Source organism: Sturnus vulgaris, chromosome 19, assembly GCF_052056855.1.
Source record: "Sturnus vulgaris isolate bStuVul1 chromosome 19, bStuVul1.hap1, whole genome shotgun sequence".
In the NCBI taxonomy this organism is placed as follows: domain Eukaryota; kingdom Metazoa; phylum Chordata; class Aves; order Passeriformes; family Sturnidae; genus Sturnus; species Sturnus vulgaris.
Genome location: NC_142261.1, coordinates 9,046,969 through 9,071,870, shown reverse-complemented (window position 1 = coordinate 9,071,870; position 24,902 = coordinate 9,046,969).

The following is a 24,902-nucleotide window of genomic DNA, read 5'->3' as shown; positions in this document are numbered from 1 at the left end:
GTCTTGATCAGATTCAGCAAGAGGGGATGGACATAGGATGAAAGAAGGCAGAGAAGAGAGTAGGGAAGGCAGGAACTGACTATGGACACGAGGCTAAAACTAAGCCATGCTGCAAAGTGTGCAGCTTTTCTATCTGTAAAAATACAGATGTGGAGCTCCTCTGCAAACCACATCCTTCATTCATTTGAACCCTCCTCACTGAGGGGGGAATATTCTCTGTAACTCTGACTACTCCTTAAGGCCTTTGGAACAGAGTACTGGATGTGTCCAGCTCCCCATCCACTTTACCTTAGTACCAGTATTCCCCTGGTTATATCTGTGAGTAGGAAGAGCATCTTTCTAGGAAGCACAAATTCCATTTGCAAGACCTTAATTCAAAGGGAATCTGGCACCCTATTGAATGTCTCCTCCTGGCCAGAGCACCAGGTCAAGTACTGCAAGCTGTGATAATGAGGCTTGATTCTGACAATTCTGACCAGCAGCTGTTGTCATCCTGACTGCTTCTAAACCATCAAGAAGACACTGAATGACTTAGGCAGGGTTTATTTTTGGTATACAAATGTAAAAAAGAATGAAATTTAATGTCACAATTTCTGCCCCAGTCTCCGAGGAAATGTGATTTCAGAAGCAAATGAAGGATCTCCCCAGCACAGAGCATGCCTTCTTTAACCAGATTTCCATTTCTCAGTCACTCAGGTAGGAATTTTTTGGCTTTTCTCTATTTTTTTTTTTCAATCCAGAATCCTTGAAATTCCACCTTTCCTACTAAAGGCTTTTTACCCTGAGGGAAAATCCTGTCCTGAGCTGATGTGTCCATCACATCTGAGTGAGCAACTAAGGACAACAAGAAGCTGCCTCTGATGTCCCAACAGAGGGGACAGAAGGGAAGTAGGGAGTAGGAGACACAAGGGAGTGGGAATACTGACTGCAGCCCTTTTCCTCTGGCCCCAGCATGTAAATCACATGAACATGCCCTCGCTTCAGATCAGTTACACCCTGTTCCCATCCCTTTTGCAACACTCCCAAGCAGTGCCAGTAGGAACCAGCAGAGCTGTCACTACCAGCCTTTGGGAGGGATGAGCTTCCAAAGGCTCCAAGCCCAGGAGGCTTTTAAAAGTAGCACACAGTATTCTGTCAGAAAGAGTCAAATGAGAGACAGCCTGGGCTAAGCTGGAGTGCTATGTAAGACATCAGCAGCTCCAAGATGGAATAAGCCAGGAAAAGGGGAAAAACACAGGATTAAGGCCTTAAACTGGATGTGCAGACCAATTTCAGCTCTGTCACGCAACCCCTGTGACATCAAGCACACAACTGACTGTTCTTCAGGCTTCCTATTCGTGAAGTGGCAGCAAGAATCTTAGTTTTTTCTTTTCAAAATGTGATTTTTCCATTTTTGAGGCCATCACTCATTCTAGGTGCATGAAAGTGGCTTCTAGTTGCTATCATAATGACTTCATATTGTGGTGTGATTTAAGCCAATGAAGAAACATTTGCCCACACTTACCCAAGTTTGTATAGGAAGCTGATGGCTGCAATCCAGAAAGCTTTCCACAGGTAAGAATAGACTCTGACTGAATGAATCCCTCTGTCACCTCAGCACTAAGAACTACACCTTAAAACACTGAAAATAATGTCCACTGTGCTATTCAGAATGGCATTGTTCAGTATAGCAGCAGCAAGGACATACAGAAAAAGAGGGTAAGGCATAAACTTGCCAAGTGCAAAAACTACAGTATGGATTCATGTTCCTGTCATTTATCTCTTATTTATGTTCTCACTAAATTATTCGACAGAGATATTTTTAAAAGTCTTGGAGAAAGAACACTGCCCATTTCTTTCTCTAGGCTATCTACATATTTATCTATTAGCCTTGAAGTGAAAAGCTTGCTCATTGCATTCCTGTTAAATCTACAGAAATATTTCAGAACACTGTAGCAGCCCAGGAGTATTACCACTGTGATAATCTTCAGTGAAGTTAAGCTGTAAGGGCTTTAGACCAGCAGAAGATGAGGCTCAGGTAAGTCAGACCTCTCCTATTGCTCTGCCAGAGTACATCACTTATCTGTGGCAGTGTGATAAAGCCATGCACTTCCCAAGGCCACCACTAACAGAATCATGGCTGCAGGTCCATCCTGCCCCACCAACTGCATCCCTAGAGAGGCTGCATAACCTGAAAACATCTTAGGCAATGAGTGTGAATCTGAAAATTACAGGTAAAGTCCAGCAAGACATTTCAGCATGGCTGCTTCAACTGAATTGAGGGGCAGAAACACAGGTTTTGCAGCAAAGGCTGCAGCAGAATGGGATCCTCAGACTGCACTGATGCTACCCAAAAATCAATCAAGTGTAAGGCTTCATAAACTGTGGCTAAAACCTTGGGTCATCTCTGGTGAATTTCCTCAGGGCAATGCAGTAACATTTATTTTCACCTCTCTCAGCAGCATTGGAAAGCTAGGCAGACCCCAGGACACAAGACCCCAGGACCAGATATCCAAACAAATTCAGGGACAGAGATTCAAGTGCTCTTCACCCAAAATCTGAGTTGATGTTAGAGTTCAGATCCTTTGGAGCAGTGAAGACACTGCATTATCCATGTGAAAATAACTCACCAACACTGAGAACATTACTAGCCTGCTCTCAAGTGCTCCATGTGGGATGTTAAAATATTTACCAGCTGCATTACTTGTCTTGTCACATCTCTTCAGACTCCAGGTAAGACATAACGGATTCAAAGAATACATCAAAGGAACAAGAACTGCAAGAACAGCCCATACAACCCCCGGTAGATGTGTTTTACTACCAGAACTATTTATGATTCAGAACACTGAAACAAATGAGGCATAGGAAGTAAAAGAGAAAGAACCCAGGGGAATAAAAGGGCAAAGAGATAGAGAATCTAATTTCTCTGCACTGAAGTTCACAGAAACGTTGCCAGAAGGAAAAGACTCTGGGGTGGCAGAACAGTTGCAGATCTTTTTTCAACCAGTCCTCAGGATTATCATTCCTAACTTCAGAGGGAACAGCATCAGGCTCATATCCCAGAGCCTGTGCTGCCCTTGGTTACACCATTACACATCTCACCATAAATCAACTGTCACCAAATTCAAAACAACTCCGAGTGCTGAGTGTAGAGCAACACTGCACAAGTGTGTAAGGAAATACAGGCACAGACAATCCATTGAGGCAACCTCTGCTCTGTGTAAATGCCTGACACAGGACACATCCAAAAACATGGGCAAAGGCCCCAGTATGATCCACAATGCTTCTCTTGTCACTGGGATGACATCTACTCCCAACCAGCCTTTACAATGGCACCAACAGCTTACTTTGCCATAGGGTGAGAAGGAAACATCTAATTAAGGAGTCTTAAAAGTCTGGTTGTCAGGACTTAAACCATGCTTTACTCTGGGCAGACAAAACTGCTCTTCACAGGAACTTGAACAAGACTGGACTAGAGAAGGGTCTTAAAAACCAGCAGAAGTGGAAGATAGCAAAAGAGAAACAACAGGAAAATTGTTCTGTTAAACTGTCCTCTTTCTTTCCTCACCAAAATCTCTGCTGAGCGACTCCTTTCCCCATTCTCTCTAAGTTCAATCTTATTCAATGCTTGCTGAAACCAAACTTGCATCAGGTTTTGCAATCTGCATCCTTAATTCTTCCTTGGGATTTGTCAGCTGAGAGATGGATGCTCCGGGGCTTGACCTAGTGACCAGGATGTCACAACCCATGTGATAACGAGCACATTGTGAGACCAGAAGCAGGGAGAACTTTTTTTCTTCTAAGGGTGTCAGATTCATTTTCCTCCTGCCTCCACTGAAACCTCCAAAAATCCAAAAGCAAAGCCCACAGCCAGCATCAACCCTTTGCATATACCCAGGATTATTAAGGGCTTTTGCAACACAACCACTTGTAACTTGGTCTCTCCCAATGAAAGGCAGATCCTTGAAGATCCAAGACAAGATAGCCACAAACCTCTCAGTAGTATGCAAGACTATCATAAAAGTTTATGGGCCACACCCACATAAGCCATGGTTGTGATCTTCATCCAGATTGGCTGCAGTTATTTAACCTCTTCATTATCTCCAGATCAGAAGCAAAGGGCTGAGGCACTAAATGGTGTTTAAACTCTCACCCATAGCTGGTGGATTAAATCATGACTCCACAACATGGCCCCATATGTTTAACTAAGCTAGAGGAGGGAAGGATATCAAACCTTGGAGATGTTATCCCACAGCTTACATATTTGGCCTAGGCATAAATCAGCTGCCTTAAATAGAGTCCCAAGCACAGCAAAAATAAAAATAGTAAGAAAATAAAAAATAGCAGAAGTTTATTCCAGATGCTGTTAAAAGGGAAACACAATGGTTTAAAAAGCAAGGAAAACAAAGACCTGGAGCATCAACTACCCTCACAACCAGGCCTAGTTTGATTAAACGAATTTTCCACTACTTAGATCATTGCTGTGTGCATTTAAGCAAGGACTTTGAAGTCTTCTGATGCCTTGGGTACCCACATGGGGGAGGAAGGATGGACCACTTAAAATTGTCCTGACTTTGTACTGCCTCCCAAAAGATCCATGATTTGATACTAGACTAGTATGTCCCAATATGGGAATCTCTTATCATTCCAGATCACAGATGCATGAAGGGTAAGGGTGGGTGTTAGAGCCTGGAGAGCCTTTCACAGCACTGCCTGCCCACTGAAACCTCCTGAGACTTGGACCTTCTTAGACTTTGGAGCAGCACAGCTCACACACTGCCAGGAACATCTGTTCTCTTGCCTTAGGCCATCCTGCTCCTGACACACCATGCCAGCAAAGCAGCACAGCTCTGGCCAAGACCAGTTGATTCACCCCATATTTCCTCTTCTGCTCATCACTCTTTGATCTCATATCTACACATGGTCCTCCACTGCCAGGTCATGGGCAGGGTGTTCAGGAACACACCACTGCTGGAACAGTGATCCATGTGGTATTGACTAGGTTCCCCGAAGAAATTCCTTAGGTATTTCCTGTAAAGGAGGCTGACCTTCCCTGTGGACTCCAAACAAGCAAAGCCTGTCTCCTGGACCAGCCCTGACACTCAAAGTCACGTGAAGCCAAAGGTGCTGTTAGCTGAGGACTAAAGCTATACAGCAAATGGTTTATAAAGTTAATCAGGAAGCAGTAGGGTGGCATTTATGTGGTTGTCATGTGGACTTACCCAGAAAGGTCACTGTCACTGAGCAATTAGCTAATGGAGCATTGCTAGTTACTGAAGATTGTCAGAACTTGGTATCTCAGACCTATTCAGAATTCCTGAGAAAGATTATCTAGAGTCTACAGAGAAATCAGAAAGTATATTTAGAAACCCCATTTAGTAAAGCACTTGCTACGACAAGGGGAAGGGCAATTGGTGTCTGAGTTAAGTACTGCTTTTCCTTTTGAATCATCTGTCATTTCTATCTCCTACAGTACTGTCACATAGTAACACCCCTGGGATGAAGAAAAGCTCTGATAACTGGTCAGAATGAGAGTCAAGGTTTCCCAGATTGCACAAGCAGGGTTTGCATTTCCAGGGGCTCAGATCATACTCCCATGGCCCTTCTGTCTGAGCATCTCTCACTTCATTACTGCTAGGAGATTCTTCATTCCTTTCTGAGGACAATTCCTTCTTTATTTCAATCTTCTCCGTAAACTTAACTCTGAATACGTATCAGTTGACAATACTGAAAGATGGTTCCTGAAACTGGAAAAAGTGCCATCTTTAATTAGCATTAAAAATCCAAAGTGTGGTGTTACAATTGTCAAGAAAAAGGTGACGAAGCAACTGAGAATTTAGTCACCTAATGATGATCTTTAGATATATTCCCACAAGATCGGACAACCCAATTCTGCTTCCAGACCTGCCACTAACCCTCTGTAATCCTTGATATCACAACATATGAAAAAAATGGAACACAACAACTTGATACATTACAGCCCCTTGTTCCTCATGTGCCCATGATTACTGTTGTGCAAGGTACTTGACTTGACTTAGAACCACAGTTTGAACAGCTGGATTGGCAAAGACAACCTCAGACTTGAAGCTGAATTGTCTCCCTTGACAAATCTGGTAACACAGGTCCTGGTTCTCAGAGGAGTGTTAGTCTGTGAGCAGGAGAGTGAATTTCTGCACAGAGCTCCTGAAGTGCTTGGAAACCACCATGGGAAATATTTTGGGGAGGACGCGCAGGTTGTGAGGAGGAACACTACTGAACAACTCTTCCCTTGCTTTGGTTTTGACAGGGAACGTACAAAAGGGAGACTTGGCAAAGAGAAGCAAGGTGAAAGTTCAGCTTCCCCCATAAAGGAGGGTAGGTGACAGCAAGGGCTGGCACTGGATGTCACGTTGGGTGTTGTTTACTGATCTCTGTCCGGGTGAGGAGCCATCTGAGCATGGCCCTCCCTCACAGGCCACTGAGCCACCCACGCCAGCCCCGCCGGCGCCAGCGGAGCTGCAATAACCTGCTCGTTGCCACAGGGCCCAGCCCAGCCCCTATCTCCATTCACACTCCTCCTCATTGCTCACCTGATAACCACGGCCCGTCGGAATTGCCGGGCTGTGCTGCGTGCTGGCGGGGAAGCGGATAAGGAGTATCTATTCCTTCTCTCAGCACAAATGTGTAAAAGTTTGTTCAGGGATTTATGAGGCGTGGAGCAAAGCAGCTGCTTTCACTGTGAGCTGAAGTGTTAACTGCTGAGGTATTGTGGGGTGGCTCCTGCCAGCCCACTGCGTCTCCCTGGACAGGCCAACTCAGAGACTTCTGCGTCAGCCTCAAACAGGTGTTAGGAAGGAAACTATTTCATGGTGGAAGGTGGGATAGAGGGACAGATTTCTTCAAGTTTTAAAGGGCTGGAAAAACTTGCTTTCATTTCAAGCTTCAAACACAACGTACATGCCTGGAAAGCAAAAGCTTTGCCAAGTCTGCCAAGTCTCTGGTTCTCCACCTCTGCCTAGCCTTGCAGGCCTGCTTCCAAAACTCCAAGAGGAATTCATCCAACTCCAGATCTACAGCATGTCCTTCCAGGCTGTCAAGCTGTGAGAGTGATTCTGTGATGCACTTGCAAGTCCTGGAATGATCAAATTGAGATTTCAGACTCATTTTGTATATAGGCCACAGAGCAGCTGTCAAGCAGTGAAGAGTCTCAGGTGTAGGAGCCAGGCCTTAAACAGCTGAGAAAGCTGGGATTTGGAGCACAGGCTCATAGTAGTGGGCTTTTAATAGTGCCTGAATGTATACACAGAAGGATATTTCTCATGTTTACTGGACACTTAATCCTGTCAACTGGGGAAGGCAGGTGTTGCAAACTCTATTAAGAAAAGCCAGAAGGAGGATTTTCACCTCGTTTTGTCTGTACTTCAAGCTTATGCAAAGCTAATCCTTGGTCTCACTTGAGGCTGGCCACAGAGCTGAAGGGATGGTGCATTTTTGACAGTAAGGCCAGGCCCTGGTGTGAGATCTGAGAGGCACCTCACCAAAGCTACCAAACATGTCAGGCAGCAGGATATTATAAATGGAGGAATCATGCTGGCTACAGCAGGTTTCCAGCTGTGCAAACAGACTCCTAGAAGCCTGCACTACAAATCCTAAAACAGTTGGAGAAATACAGCAAAGAACTATTATCCCAGCAGTTCATCAGGCCCCTTTGCCCAACACATCGTGTCCTACTACTGCAGGACTGAGCATTGACATGGGATGGTACAGCCCAGCATCTCAGTGCCTGGGTAAAAGGGATTTGGGGATCTTGGTTTTCTCCCCCTGATTTAAAGAAGTTATGTATTACATAAGATACTGTGGCCTTAAATCATAGCCAGCTGGTGACTCAGATTATTTTTTTGCTAGCTCCCAGAATATGACCAGATATAAATTTTCTGTGCAGGACAAATGGGGTAACAAAAACTTGGTACTGTAAAGAAAGTGAGAAGAGAGAGAGGCTGTGGAAGGAGTCAACTGCAGAGGCAGAAAAGTTGAAGAAAAGCTGGAATTTCTGGGCACTCCAAGGGTAGGAGATCAGCTGGAAAAGATGGTGCAAAAGGGACTCTTGAAAGATTGTGAGAGAAGGTATCAGGTGAGAAAAAAATAAAAAAAAAGTAAAGTGAAAAAGAAAAGGAGGAGCAGCACCAGAACTACCTCATAGTGGGAGCATGTAACACCCTAAGACAGGTGCCTCAAACCTCAAACAAGCACCAAGACTGTGAGCCTCTGAAAACTCTGCCCCTACCCTGTCGTAAATGAGACCGGTTCTGGACCAAGGCTGGAAAATACCACCTCAGGGCAATAAATCTCCCATTGATAGGGTCTGGCAAACACAGGCCTCGAGAAAGGCTGAAGTCAGCTCTGAAGTCTATAATGACTCACTGAGGATTGAAGGAATTAGAAGGAAAGGTGACACTCAATATAACAGCAGCATTAATAAGTAATCGTTGCCTGCAAACGTCTGGGCAGTTATAAAACATTGGCAAGACAAACCTTAATCTTACAAGTTTGGCTCAACTACATACGGCAAAATGTTCTTTATCGAGTAACCCTGGGGAAAGTCCTTCCAAGGATCCATGCTGATAGAGGATCACAGGTATCTGTAACACCTCAGCACACACCTCCATAAAATCCTGTCACCCAGTGAAGTCAGGACCTTCCCAGGGTCTCCCTCGGAGTCTTTCCGGAGATGTTTTGTCAGTTTTCCCCCATTCACACGTTTGGTCCCATAAGGGAAAATTATTTCTGGCCAACTCCTGCATTTTGCACTGTGTTTAAACAAACCAAGGTGCTGGGAAGCAACACACAGCATCGGTGTAATCTGAGAAATGAGCTTTTTGGTCATTAGAAACGCAGCTAAAACAAACAATAAATACAGTGCAGTGACATTTATGGTGAAAGCCGCCAGAGCTTCGGAGATTTCCCCGCCTGGTGCTGTAAAGGCCTACCCAGCACCAAAGGCATTTAAAGCTAAATTAAAATCCTCATTAGCTGCTCTTGAGTGTATTTGCATTGATGAGGTCTCTGGTGAATGTGGTTTTATGGGCACGGAGGTAAACCTGTGTGGCATAACTACAGAGAGAGCTTTCAGCTGCACTGATGTAACCTGTGTAGGATATGCCAGTGATTGAGATATTCCATCAGGAGCCAAGCTCATATGAGTGCTCCACACCACAAAATCAAAATAAACAAAAAAAAAACCCCACACAATTGTCACTCCACTATCTGATTGAGAAAGGAAGATGGACGTTTAAATACAAGCAAGGATGTTTATCCTTAAACCCAATACATGACGACTTCAACGTTTATGTTTACGGCAAAAGGACTGCACAGGACATTTTGTCCAGCTCCAAAGTGACACAGATACAACCTGTTTGGATGAAGAACAAGTGACCACAGTCACTTGACCTCCTCAGAGTTTCTGACAACATTTGTTTTCGAGCATCAGCTGGATATGAAATCTAACTTTAATGCCATCACATGATAATGACAGGTAACACAAAATCCTCAAAAAGACAGACTTGGTATATCAAACAGAGCCAACCAGCTACAATTAAAAGAAAAAGGAAGTTCAAGAGGAGCCTCTGGAGCACCTTTCCAACCAAAGAACTGTACATGTGAGTTGGGATGAAAGGAGAAAAACACAGAGATATTGCAGGAACTGTGGGAAAACAAGCCCTTTGGGGACTCCTAGATGTGTGGTTTGATACAAAACCCCAAGATAGCTGTTTAACTGGGGGTGTCTAATTTCATAGGAGAAAAGCACTGTATCTTGCACATATATCTCCATTACCATGATGAAATAACCCTCTCGACATCCTAGCCAGGTACTGGAGATGGAACTCCCTCAAGGAGGAATATCCACTTGAGGTTGTGCTTTGTGGAGCAAAGAGACTGAGTCAAACTACAACAAGCAATTTGCAAGAGAAGCTGATGTTTAAATATAATTCAGAATAATTGCATTCTAGTTATCCCTCTCCAGCTTTTGGGATACAGGGCTCTGCCCTCTGACTAAATAGTTTTTGTACATTTTTGTAACTCTTGCCAGTTTCCATGCCAAAGGTGGCTGCCTCTGTGCACAGGGCAAGCACCTGTGTGTGTCATGTTTTACATCCACACTGCTTTATACTGCCCTAAATGGGCTCATGGTTTGCAAAATGGGCTCCATAAATCATTAATTAATGATAATACAAATATAAATAATGTAGGAGACAGAAGGGCAAGAGTCACCACTCCACCTTCAACACCATTGTGGATGCTTGGATAAGCACTGTACCCACAAGAGCCGTCCCTGCCAAGAGCACCATTACTCCAGAAATGCTGAAGAAACACAAAAGACTGCAGTATGTACCATGGGAAATGAAAGGACTTTATCAATAGCATGTTAATGCAGAGGATTTTAACCCTTGAAATCTTGCTGTCCAGTACAGTGAAACCAAGGTATTCACATTTCCCTATTCCTGTTCTGTCAGCAGTGGTTCCTTCTAGTGCACGGAATTACGAGATACTGCTGCATCCTGCTGTTAAAAACTGAATTGCAACTTGTGAGCTATTCACAAGTTCACAAAGGGAGTTTTCCAGCCTTATCTTTATTAACTGTGAATTTATCTCCCTTCCCAGATACAATGTTGAGAGAGAAGGTGAGCTGGAAGGGGTCATTCCTGCTGTACAAGGATCAAATGCCATAAACGGCCTGGAGTGTGACTGTGTTCACTTGTGCCCTTTTAATTGCCCCCGTTAAAGCTCACATTAAACACGCAATCTCTGTGACCAAAGGTAACAGGGAGTTTGGCTATAAGCAAGCAGTCACTCGATAAGACAACAGCATTTCAAAACACCATAAATTAATTCCCTGGGCTAATTTCCCTAAGAGCAATGGAGATAATAAATCTCATTGTTGGCGTTAAGGGTGACTGGAGAATCTGCTTCATGTGCCTGCCAACATGCTACCGGAGCAGTGCCACGGATCTGCAGCTCCCTGGATTCTCCCAGGCAGGGAGAGAACAGCAGACATGTAAAAACATGCTGCTGCCTGTGCTGCTGGGGCAGGTCACTCCTGCCAGGCAGAGAGGATGGAACAGGATAAGGAATAGTCCACCAAATGAAATCAAGCTGGAACATTTTACATGAGAGATGGCAAGAGATGCCCAAAGAACAGGGGCTGAAAATAATTTTTGAAGGCACAGGACATAAATTTAAATTACTGTGGATTAACGAGTCAGGAGGAACAGGTCAGAAGGGAAGTTCAGAGACATAGACTGTCCTTGTTCAGTGTCTGGAACTCCCCCCGAAGTTTAACAGAAGACCCTTTGCCCATCAAAGTTACAAGAGGTCCATCCGTGTGGCCACACTCACTCACACTCACCAGCACCCTTCCATGAGTGTAAAATATCTCCCAGGTCTCCCTTCTTCTCTCCTATCCTTCCAATACATGCCTGCACTCACAGACACACAACGTGAAGCAAGAGTGGATATTACAACATGGCAATTGTTATAGAATTGTGGAATATCCTGAATTGGGAGGGACCCACAAGACTCATCCAGTCCAACCCCTGGCCCTGCAAACAGATATCCAACAATCCTACTCTGTCCCTGAGAGCAGTGTCCAAATATTCCTGGAGCTTTGGCAGCCTTGGAGCCATGACCATTCCCTGGGGAGCCTTTTCAGTGCCCAACTGCTTCTTCTGGGGTTACACTGAATCAATTTTTTCCCCACAGTGGTTCAGCAAAACTCAAAATGCTTCACCCAATAAATACAAGGGGTGCTACATAAATTCCCAGTGTGAAAAATCGACACCCACCAATTATTAAAAATAATTTAGTTCTCAAAAAGTCCTTCTGTTGGCAGGATGGGATCAGTCTGTTAACTCCTCCTTCTGAGTTATCCCAATCTGTGTTTCGGAGAAGAAAGTCTCTCCCTTTATCCCCAAACCACTTGGCTGTATCAGCCTTTGCTCAGACCTCTCTCTATGAACAGCAGAGTTTCCTGCTGTTGGAGCTGTTCAGAAATCCACTGGAGTCTCCTCAGAACTGGAGGGCTGGCAGGAGGGGCAGAGGCACACAAGGAAAACACAATTTGGAGGCATAACTTAAACACCCTTCTTTCACAGACAGGTCTCCAAAAGTCTGAAGACTAATATTCTACTTCCTAAACCTCCAGAAATCATACTGAAAAAGCTGGGAAGTGACAAGTCTGCATGGCCTAGGACATGCACAAGAAGAACTCTTCTGCTTCTATATCAGCAATGACTTTTGAATTTAAAATTCAGGGATTTTTTTTTACTTACATTATTAACATCATCATTCAGGGCTAAACAACCCTGGACTTCTGGCATGCATCTGGAGGGTCAGCTGTATGTTAAGAGAATAAATAAAGGAACTCAAAGGGAAAAACAATATACATTCCATTTATATACACACATATATAATACATGCACACATTTAGAAGTATGTATTTCCCTAACCATATTGCATAAATATGTATTTATTAGACATACTATGGTATGTATATATCAAAATGCACTGAAGATTTTAGAAATAATTTAGAAAATTGACCATTTTCCTTATAATTTAGCTTATATGGTACAACATAATATATTTTAAATACCATGGAAAATGGCCAATTTTCCAATATTTATATATTTGTGTTATATCATTACAAACATTTTACAAAAGAAACATATGGTAAATTTGAATTCTTTCCAGATGAGTGATGTCCAGACTCTCTGATATATGAATGACCTCCAGAGCATTTTCCCTGCTTTGAATGTTTTGCTTCTGGTTTGGAGTCTGCCATTGAAACTTTGTCAATTAGAATGAAATGTTGGGTCTCTAAAATGAAAAAACCATAGGAGTGACAAGTGAGTGGTTCAGAGGGGCGTTTAGGCAACCCATTCATTCAGCCCAGCCCAAAATCCAGTAGTAATTACCCTCAACCCAGGCAGGGGACTCTATTCCTGACTCCAATAGCAATTCCCAAACCCTTATGCCCATTCAATGCCTGTTTGAACAGGGAAGTACAGGACACCCAAAACATTCAGTTCCTCTTCTTTCATGTTAACAAGCAGTAAGGGGAAAAAGGAATTGTACTGTTGCCTCACTTGGACAGACCAGAGCAATCCTCGCCCTCATCAGAGGAGCTGTGAAGCAGAGCTGTTCATGCAGGGAATGACCTGTGCAGGCCTAGTAGAGCCAAATGCTGCTCCAGGGGCACAAGGACACTGGGAATGCACAGGGTGGGGTAGCACCAGGGACACATGTCACAGGAAAATGGTTATCTGAACACAGACACAGCAGCAGAACAACTGGGCAAACTATTACACAAAACCTCACATGCTACAGGTACAATGGAGTGCAAAGTCACCATCCAGAAGATGAGATGCGCTTTACTGGGGAGAGAGTTGCAAAAAAAGCACACATCACAAAAGTTACACAGTAAGGTCAACTGGGCAGGGGGAAACCCCAAAATGAAAGCCTGAAGATTTTACTCCATGCTTTAAAAGTTGCTTTCCAACAGAGAATGATTTTTGAAGGAAAGATATAGCTTCTAGAAAAATGTTCATTTTTAATGAAATTAATTTTTCTTTGAGGGTGATTTTGATAGAATTCTATTTTTTGTCAATGGGTCTGGTACTTACAGTACCCTAATGGCAGGCCTTGACTGCAGTCTGCAATATCCAGGTAACGACATTAACTCAAGAACAGGGACATAAATTAAGGCAGGATTTTGTTCTTTATTTATACTTCCACCTCTGCCATCTCCACCTGGCAATTCCCTCTAAAGAAAGAGAGCACTTATGCACAAAAGACAGTGGAAAAGATGCTCATCCAAAGAGCTCTCTCTGTTGACACAAACACTGACAGCTGCACTGACTGGTTTTTTCACATCACCTCGGTTTGAGGAGCTTTTGAATCCTTTACCTTCCCTACAGACCTGAATCCAGGCTTACCCAACACAGGGAGAAGTGAAACTCTGACCAAAATCACGGTCTGACAAGGTGTGAATCAAGTAGTGGATGTTACAGAAGGTAGGTGTGAGAGAGGTCAGTAATTTAAAGATATCGAGGAACTCAGGTAGAAAAATCATCCTGAAGAAAGAATTCTGTGTCATTTTGGAATTTCCACGAAGACCAAGACGCCAACGAGACAGGAGGAGCCACACATTTGGCCCCAGTAGTTTCTCCTGAGCACAGGAAGGAAGGATGTATTTGAAGATGTAAAGCAGTATCAGACAATAGACAGGCAAGTCCAGCACTGGAACCTCACCAAGGTCACCCGGAGGGCACCGGTGCAATAGAATGTTAATTATATCCACGTGCAGGATGAACAACACAGAGATGCCAATCTCCCTCACTGAGATAGGCAAGGTTTTCTCTGATATGGGCAGAACCAGGCATCCAATTACAGAAGTTTACAGGATTTGTATCTGTCTCCCTCCACATCTTTTGTTTAGAATTTTTGCTCATCTAAATGGCAACTACAATGAAACTGTTTCATAACAAGGGTAGAGCTCCAAACAAAGTTCTGGGTCTTCCACAAGCCCACAGCGAGGTGCAAAGGACACCAATGGAAACAGAGGAACAACAGTGGGAGATTTGTTGAAGATCACCAGTGGAGATAGATCTGGACAGCCTGTTCCCCACATTCATCCCAGATTAAATACCTCAATGGGATTGTAGCTGTGCACTAGTACTGCGTTGATGATAGATCAACCTCTAACGGGTTTGGGCGGCAGAAGGCAGCACTGCACAAGTAGTAGAAATATCTTTATTTATTAAGTCCTCCAGAACTGATTCAAAATAAATTTATTTTTAAATATATGACAATCATGTCAAAACACATGTTATCACGTCCTGGCTCTGCTGACTCAGACTGAACACACACAAACCAAGAGATGTGGAGAACAAACCCTGGCACAGAGAAGCTGTGGCTTCTCCATCCCTAGAAGTGCTCAAAGCCAGGTTAGACAGGGCTTGCAGCAACCTGGGATACTGGAAGGTGTCTCTGCCAGAGACACCCTCTGGCAGAGGGCTGGAATGGGACAAGCTTTAAGGTCCCTTTCAGGTCAGGAGTTTCACTTTTCGAAATGCCTAAATGTCAGACCTCAGAGACAGCAAGACATGTTGGGTTCTCTCACTGCAAGTAGCACCTGCATCTCTGTTTTCATTAATTCTGCAGCTTTCAGTATCTTCCTATACCCAAACAGCTGCACAGGAGCATCTGCACAAATAGAAATCTCCCTTATAAATGCTTTATTTACAGGTTTCTTTCAGACACAATATAATAATGGAATGGTCAGCCCCATCCTGTAATGTTGAACAGCGATTACCTTTTTGTACTATTTAATCCCTACACGCATTGTAACTTTCCAATTCTTCCCAAAGGGTCAGTTTGATTTCCTGAAGTGCCTCGGTATTGCAAGCCAGCTTCACCAACTGCTCAAGAAATTAGGCAAGTTTCAATGTTTTTGTTGTTTTCCCAGGGAGGTATTTTCACTGACCAGGCAGCCCTTCCACCCCGCTCCCATCCACTCCACCCCAAACCCTTTGGGATCCTGGGAATCCGACTGTAAATGACACTACCAGCTGAGATGTAATGGGTGTTGGAGCAGTAGCCGCTTCCTGTCCAGCAGGAACCCGAAGGTACAGGAATGTGGGAAGACTCCAGTGAGCCTCCTTAAGCAGCCAGAGCGGGCTGGGAACTAGAGAAGAGATAAGGGATGCCCTTTCCTCCTCCACCCACTGCAGCAGATAAGCATCATATGCCTCAGACATCTTGTCCACTGATCTGGGCTTTTCTGCCTGTCTCAGTATCTGTGACTCTACCTTCCTTCCTCTGCGGAACGAGCAGCCCGCCCCGCGCTGATAACGGGGCCGGGTGCCTGCCCAGGGATGCAGTGGGGCTGTAAAGGCTCTGCAGCCAGGAGACACCTGGCTCTTCCGGGGAAGGGACACGGATAAGGCACCAGGGCTCCACAGAGAGCAAACCCCTGTGTTTGAGGAGACAGGTGTGCTCCAGCAGACGGAGTCTGAGCCTGTTTGCTCAGGCAACATCCACAGGCCTGGCTCCAAAAGCAATTCATTTATAGTTTGTTTGGACACCAACACAATCACAAAATTGCAACACCTTGCTCTGAAAACTGCAGCAAAGTGCCATGGCCCTGTCAGGGGAATGACACACAAAAAGCAAAGGAACTGAGAGACAAAAAATGGGGTTTAAGAGCCACGTACAGGGAGAAAGACAACAGTGCTGTGAGGATTGTGCTCTGTGTTCAGAAAACACAGGAACAGGCCATGGGGCAAACAAGAAAGCACCACATTAAGAGGATCCAAGAGGCACTAGAAAAGACCGATTACAGATTGCAGGTCTCCTGTCTCTGGAAGGAAGGCACTAAATAACTGACTGCTCTGCCTCACAAGCTTGGAGGCTTCAGGCCAAGATAATGACAGTAACACAGGCTGCATGTCATTCCAGAGCATCCCACGGTGCTGAGACAGAAGGCAGCAGCCAGTTAGGCAGTAGCGGAATTTAGGGCCAGGAGAAACTCAAGATAAAGAAGGAAAATCCCTAGAAAATGGATCTGGGGAATTTAGATCCTGCGACAAACAGAAATAACCTTTCCACCTAGTCACCTCCCCCTGCAGCCTCCCTGAGTAATACAATTCCAAAATTAGCCCAGCTAAAACAATCCTGAATTTATCTCTCTGAATATTCAGAGGATCAGAAAGCCTGAGTCTTTTATACTCTTCCAGGTTTTCTTGTTGCTCATCTAAGTGTTTGTCAGGGAGATTGTGCTAAGAAAGAATTCTGAGTCCTGGCTTATCGTTGGCCCTGCTGCAGGAGCCAGAAGATAAGAGCAGGCAGGACTAGTCCCAAGGAAAAAACTCAGCTCTGGCACTGAAGTTTTCTTTTTGGGTGAAGAATTGCTTGAAACTAAGGCACGATGCATTGATTTGAAGGGGAAGAAAACCAAAACAACACTCACACAAAAGCAAATCCAATCAGATTGAACAACATTATAAGGTTTTCCTTTGGAAAATGGGAGAATCTACATTTTAAATCATTTTTCCACATTATCCCTTGCTATAAGCCTTCCTAGAAAAGAAGGGATGGTATTTCAGCCCAAGCCTTGAGCTACTTTATCTTCAAAGTTTCATTATTACTGCAAAATTTCAGCAATCCTCCAGACCTTGCTGCCTTCTTACTAAGCCCTGGCCTGCTTAAACATCCCTTGCCTGAACTCCCTGCCCACTTCAGGAATTCCTCCTCTTTTGTGTTTCACCTGACATAAAACTGGAAGAGCTGAGATACTGTTAAAGAGGTGGGGCCCTAGAGCTTTCAATTTCAGTTTTGTGCAGCCAGTTTCAAAGATAGGCAGCAAAAGACAATCCTTATCTGAACAAGTTTTTCCACGTGCTGTAGAAGCTCATGATGAGCTCTTCTCTTATGATAAAGCAAATCATTCAGTCCTGCACATGCACAAGTGTGTCATTGAACACCCAGTGCCCAGCCCCTGCATTGAACTGGGACCCAGAGGCAGCACCTGAACCCCTCCAGGAGCATCCTGCACCTACCACGAATTCAAGAATGTATTTAAGTTCCCCACAGAGGGGGTCACTTGCTCTTGCCTGTCCATTTGCAGTGATATCCTGAGAATCAGGACTGGCAGCAGTCTGGAGGACAGTGCTACTTGCTGCAGCCCCCAGCTCTCCCACACAGCCTCACACATCCTCCTCTCCTTTGGCTCTGATTGACAGGCTCCTGAATTATGAAAAGGTAGAAAGAGCCTTGGTGAAGCTCAGAGGTATTTTTATCGCAGTTTGTGGCCCCCTACCTCCATCAAATATATCAGAATAAGAATGCTTTTACACAGGGAAAAAAACATAAAATCTATAGAGTCCTCAAAGGAACAGTTTTTCTACTCCTCTCAGCAGCCTGTCCTCAGTCTGGTTCCCTTTTCAATGGGCTGCTGGCTCCTAGCTGTCTGCTGATAGGAAGGATTAGCTACAGAAATGGCACAGGGAAAGAGTCAAAACTTGAGGGGAGCACAGCCCTCCAGCCTATGGAGCCATCTATGTGCATTCAGCCACAGTTTGATAAAAGAACAAACTGCAGGTGCTGCAATATTTCCTTTCCTTCTGGCTGGGCCATCCCTGTAAAAAGGCAGGAGTCAATCAAGTGTACTCAAAAATGCTGAGAAAGGTTAAAATTAAAAAGGAAAATTTGAAGTTATTAACGTAGTCATGCTTTCTCCCTTTCCCATCCTTTTTTGGTTTAGGGGCAATATTTCACATTGTTCTTTACAAACATGGGCAGATATTCTAATCTGGTTTTGCACTGAATGCTGAGAGGCAGTTTCCAAACCCAGATGCCAGACATTACAGAGCCAGACTTCGCAATCTGAGTTAGTCATTATTCCTGAAGTGTTGAGCATCCCCCTCTCTACCTTCCACAGGAATCTTGAGAGTCTTAGAAGCCAGGTTTCCTTGTCTGAGGCACACAAACATAATTTAGGAGGTTACATTTTAGGCACCAACCCTTCCAGTGAGACCCTGCACAAGGCTTTGGAAGTGCTCTGCCCCAAATGCAGGCAGGAGCTGCAAGCCCTGAGAACCAACCCTGCTTCACCAATGACTCCCTCCATCACATCCCAACAGCCAACACTGCTGGATCTGCTCCCCTCCACACCACACAGAACAAGACCTTTTTCATGTGCCAGAATTGTTTTGGGGACAGACTTTCCAAAAAGGCACTATGTACCTAATTCCTGTTCAAGAACATGAGGCCTAAAGAGCTTCAAACTTTGAAATTGTCTCTTGGCTCCAACAGGTCAGTGGTTGCATATACACCGTGCAGTTTTCTATTTATTTCTCAGCAGTGTAAAAAGTCGTCTTCTCACCCTTTTTAAGTACATGAGCACAAGTAGGCCAAGGCCTGCCTTCCTGTTTTAAGAAGTGAAAGCGCTGGGGCAGACTGCCAGAGGACTTAATATAGTCTCAGATCTAAATTTAACAACAATAACATGGCTCCAGTCTGACCCTACAAAGAAAAGTTTGGAGAGACAAAAAAAAAAAAAAAGGTAATTCTTCACAAATTAAGAAAACAATAAAGGTCCCTTTCAAGTGTCAAGGAATATTCTTAGCCAGCCTGCAACACCTAAATCAAGAGAGAGGTTGTTAAAATGGCATAATACCAGGAAATTCGCCTACAGGGTCTACTTCCTCCTTGGAGACTCCGGCCTGGAGTGCCGGAGTCAGTGTGCTCGCCGTGGGGGAGGTGGGAGGGAGGAACAGGGAGCTGACTAAAGCGACTCTATAAAAAAAGCCCAGGCTGGGTATCAACACCACCGTCTCTAGATCTAAGATGATACAAGCAGCCTTCCTGGCCCGAGATTCCGAGTCACATCAATAGGCTCTTTAATCCTTTCCCACCCAACATTTCCTGACAGCGACCGCAGAAGTCAACAAGTTCAAGCCCAGCACAGAAATTAGCGCTCGCACACAATACAGCCGGGTGATAACGCGCCTGTATTTATAGCTCAGAGCCAGCCCCCTCGGAGCAGTCATTAAAGATCCTGGTGGGAAGAAAACACAACTAGAAGAAAGTTATTCAAGTAAGTTAAAGATACACCTGAACCCTCCCTTCCTCTCCCACCCCTCTCTGAGGTCATAACATCACAATATAGTCTCCTAAGCAAGGACGTTCCTCCGGGACACTCTGATAGGGAAAGTGTGAACAACAAAAGCCCATTGTTAGCAGGGAACGGTGGTGCCACTTAGACCCTCGTTAAGCTCCCCAGGGGCTGTGGTTTGCGTTATGCAGGCTTAAAAATAAAAGGCACTAGGACAAGGGACAAACAAATAATGAAGTCATTTCCATTTACCTAGACCAGCACGGGAGTTGCCAAGCAGGGTAACCGGTTATTGCTGGGTGTTAGCAGCATCTCCACCCTAGGACTCTCACTCCTCTACTCCACACTTCTCCCAGAGCAAGTTTGTCACACTGAGTTCAACTCCATCCCGCAATTAGATATGGATGATGCCCACAGACCACTAGCACATCTTACAAACCCCGTGTACTGGGGGATTCTTCCTTGTACATCTACTCATCATCCAAAGAACAGGAACATGCCTTTTAAAAGAGCTGCAAGGTTTTCACTGTGCATCACTCCTGAGTTCAAGGAAGATTTTTAAAGGAGTACCTCAGCTGCATGGCACAGTTAATTAGCTCATCCTCAGATTACTACCCCTGAGTCATAAGTTTGAGCAGTTACATCACCTAATAACATTCTAGCTACTGAATCTGAAATTTGCCTGCATGACAAACACGAACTCTGGGCATTGCTGAGCTGTTCCATTGATTTCTTTCCAGTCACCCACTGGAGAATTTTTTCATCGCACTCAAAGAGGAAGGGTTCAAATGGAGTCCCCGGAAATCAAGATTACAGGGGAGGTGTTAGTGGTTTGGAGGTGCATTACACAAACACCAGCAGCTCCTTCTGGATCCAACCCTTTGGATAACAGGACTGTGTGGAGTCCTCCTGTGTGAGTGGAGCTTCTGCTGGAGGTAACACACAAGGTGTGAGCTAATATTGCAGTGACCACAAACTTTTAAGGTTTCATGGTCCCAGTACTGTTCCCATCCCTTCTCTGTGATGTACAGGAGCTGTTCCAAGAATCCCAACAGCCTGTTGGAGAGTCCTCCTGAAAGGGTAACTACTGGGTAGTACTGAATCCTTGCACTCACCTCCACATCGCATAAACTTCTTTCAGCCCAGAAAGAAGTTTTTCTGCATTTCCAGGAATTAGTAAATACCTCGAAATCAAGATGGTACAGAAGCCTTTTGCCACCTGCTGCAACTCCTCTGAGAGCTGCTCCAGGACACAGCATGAGCTGCCTCCTGCTCCTGTGCAGTTGTGAACTCTAATAGCTGATGCTCTGCACCTGGGGAAAGGAGGTGCTACAGGCACCAGGAGAGTTCTCTTTGTTTCCTTCACCTTTGCCAACTGCAATCCTCCCTCAGCCTCACTTCTCCAGCAGCCTTTTTAGCTAAATGCAAAAAATTGGGGAAAAATAAATATAGAGTAAGGATACATTGGGTCTCTTTGAAGCCTGTAAACTGAATACTTGTGAAGTTAATATTTGAGTTCACTCCAATCAAGGCACTGAAGAACTCCACTTGCCATTTCTGTCACTTGATCTAGGATTGCATATTTTAACACACGGGTAGTTATAGCCGTAATTATTATCAGTAATCAGTAGAAAGTTGCCCACTTTAATCCTGAAAGAAAATCATAGAAAGTAGCTATTTTACCCAAAGCTAATCCTCTTTTTTTCCCAGCAGCATGGATCCTCCACATGAAATAACAATACTTAGACTTACAGTGCCCTGGTAGGAAGGATTGCCAAAAAGCCAGAGAGCAGCCTCTAGCCTCAGCTCTAAAATGGTTTGTGACAGTGACTCACTTTTTTCCTTTCCTTCAGCTTCCCAGTATTTATTTTCACCTTGGGTGGGCTGGAAAGTAGAATTTTAAGATGCTCCAGCATGCAAATAAAATATTTATCCATGCTAAGTATTATTTTATTTACTCTTGCAGTAGTACAAGCAGCTGTGGCCAGATTAAGGCTGCACAGCAATTTGCAGTTACAGTGGACATCTCACGTGAGAACACCACTCTGGGTAATCAAACCTTTACACAACCAAGGACTACAACCAAGACTGCAAGTTTGTTTCACATTTACACTTAAGTTCCTTTATACTGTTCTGGCAGGAAAATAAATGAGATTTCAAGTGTATGTAATACTTCAAGTCTCTCTGGTACTACTTATAGCAGTGATTTCGTAGTAAGGCGCTTTGGACTCTGAATATTTGAGTAGTTCACAGTAAATGAAGCTGATGCTGAGGAGATGCAAAAATAGAAGAGTTTTAAACCAAATGGGACTTGAGCTTGTCCTCTAAGGCTCCTTTAGGTACCTTTAGGTACCAAGCTACCCACGAGAGGCAGACCCTAAACACTGAAACACAAAAATCTCAGAGAGGAGCTGTTCTTTTAATAAAAGTCTTAGCCAAGTTCTTCTACGTGATAAACACTTCCTGCCCAGGCTTGGCATTGCTGACCTCTGCAGCCAGGCTTTCCAAACTCCCAGTCTGACACCTATATGTGTTTCCAAAGCTCAAATTTTGAGTGCAGAAGCCTCAAGTTTTCCGATCATAACCTTCAAATCACTGCTAAGCTTCCTCTGAACCCTGAGTAAAAGGAAAGGTCATCTCTACAGACAGCTGTCAAACACCTGAGAGGGGACTTAATGAAAACTTCTGCACAGACCCACTGATGGTGACAGACACAGAGCCATGGGAGCAGCTCCACAGGGGAAATCATGCATGGACCTGAAGGAGCTGCATTGTTTTATCTTTATTTATATTCTCATTTATTTAGAAGTAGGCCTCTGAGTTCTAAGGTCACTTTCTAAGTCAGTGGAGCCTTGTGCAGTCAGTACCATGGCAGCTGGAAAGGCAGCTCAGGGGTGGTTCAGGATTCACACACAGTTCCGGATATGAGGATCAAATGCACCACACAATGAAATACATTTGTTAAGGAAATTGGCACTGCTAAAAAAGAAACACTCTGCGGAGAGCCAAGGAACATCTAAGGCTCCTTAACCCAATTAGCTAAACACTCTTCTGCCACTGAAAAAAAAAAGAAAACAAAAACCACCTCGTGAAATTGAGCTGAGTTTGGGGCAGAAAGTGAATATCTTGATAAACTGTTGGTATCTTTGCCTGCCAGAGCTATTAGCCAAGAGTCTGCTGAGTCTAGACAAAGGTTTGATTTTGAATTGAAAGGGGAATCATTTGCAGAGAGTAAAGCAATTTAGGTTTTGAAAAACAACCATGAATTTTTAACTATTAACCCAAAAGAGAGACAAGGAGCCTCTGCAGGCACATAAGGCTTTTAAATATTATCCGCTGCCACAGGAGGTCATCGAGAGTAGAGTGATTTTAAGATCAGAGAGCTTCATTAGGCCAAACCATTTAATGTACCCGAGGGCTGGAAGGAAAAGATGAGATTGGTGGAGCTAGAGATGCTGAGGGAGAATTCTGTATTTGTCTCATTTACTGAAATCACTGGTTCTGCTCCATATGAAACCAGCAACAAGCAACTGCTGACAGCCAGGAACTGCAGAGATGACAAGCACAAGGTACCAGATTGTCCCTGTCCATTGCACGACAGCACAGAAGACTGGACCTAAAACTTGTTTCTTTATTTGAGTCTCAGAGTGGACTCTAGGCATGCAGTTATTTTCCTCTTCATGAACACAGGCAGCACTCGGGCTGCAGCTGGGTGGACAGGGTGGTGGGCAGTCACACATTCTTCCTGCAAAGCAGAGTATTCCAGTAGGAGCTGGGACTCTTCTCAAATAATTTCTTTAGATCATTCTATGAACAGTAAAGAAAATCACTTTCTACCACACAGAGCTTTGCAGACAGAGCAAATGGAAGGGAAAGGCCTGTCAGAGGAGATGCTTATGAGACCCAGAGAAGCACCAAACCCATCTCAGCATCAGCACACCACGGAGGAAGCCTGACTGCTGTTGTGATGAGGCTGCTGTGCCAGGCTGTGTGTCTGAGGAAGGCCCTGCCCCGACCCCACGTGCTGTTTGCTGCAGCCATGGCAGCTTGTAAAATTAACACATGAGAGCTTGTTTTCCTTCAGGCCCCATGGCAAAATGTTCCAGGAGACTGGAGATGAGAGCAGGGCACAGAACAATGGGAAACCAATGAAATACGGAAGGAACAGTTTCTTCACCTTCTGTGGCTCCGTGTCACGCAGAGGAGCCTGAAGGCATTTGGTTTGATCTCGGTTTCCTAAAGCACGGATGTGGTTTGACCAGCTCCTTTGGTGACTTAATAACATCCAGTTGCTCTGTGTCGCGTTGGTCACCATTTCTCAGAGCACTGGGAAATGGGGAAACTGAGGCACTGGGCGGGGACTCTGGTGATGTCACCCCGGTGCGTGGTGGCACCCCCGGGCCGTGCTCTGTCCAACAGCGCCGTCTGGTGGAGAGGGATCGTCTGTGCATGGCCGAGGGCGTGGGTACCAAAACCCACAAAAATACTTCCTTAGGACCACGCTCTGGGCATGTGACTCCACTCCTGTCCTCCAGGAATTGTTCTTCACTTGGCAATTTCGCTTTACATACTCAAGCCAGGCTATTTGAGACAGCAAGGAGTCACTCTGGCATTTGAGCATCTCTGGTAATCTAGCATCAGGAAGTCTTTGCTTTAGTAGCCACCAGCACATGGCATTCCGAAGGTCACCGCAGTGCAATGGGACAAATACATTCTTCGGAAGGCACAGGGCATTCAGTCTCAGCTTTTGTGCTCTCATGACAATGATTGTAATGACGCAGCAGGAGTGGGAAATGGCCCAGCATAAATCCATTCTGACAACAATACTGTGCAACAAAAACTGTAAAAGGAGGCAGGCATGTTTAGGATAAGTTGGAGATAATAATCTGGTTATTTTTCTGAGGCCCCAAACACTACACTGAGGAGATCCTGATTGTGTCACCTGGGCCCCATACTACACATATCCTCTGCAAAGGAACAATGTAGACAGGAGTCTCTTGGCCCATCTGAAAATCTCTGAAGTAATTCTGCAAACAGGAAATGACGCGAGGCAGCGTCTGCCACAGCCCCTTCGGCCAGGAGGCACAATCCCAACTCCTCTGCCACAGTGAGCACAGGCAGCAGTGCCAGAGTCAACTGAGACACTAAGATTTGCATCCATGGAAGAGAAGAGCAAAAGAAACTGCCATGAACAAGGCCAAGACTGAAAAGTATAGCTTGAAATGCTTTAACTACTGAGGAGGATGTATCTCATCCAAAGAGAGCCAGGCTGCTC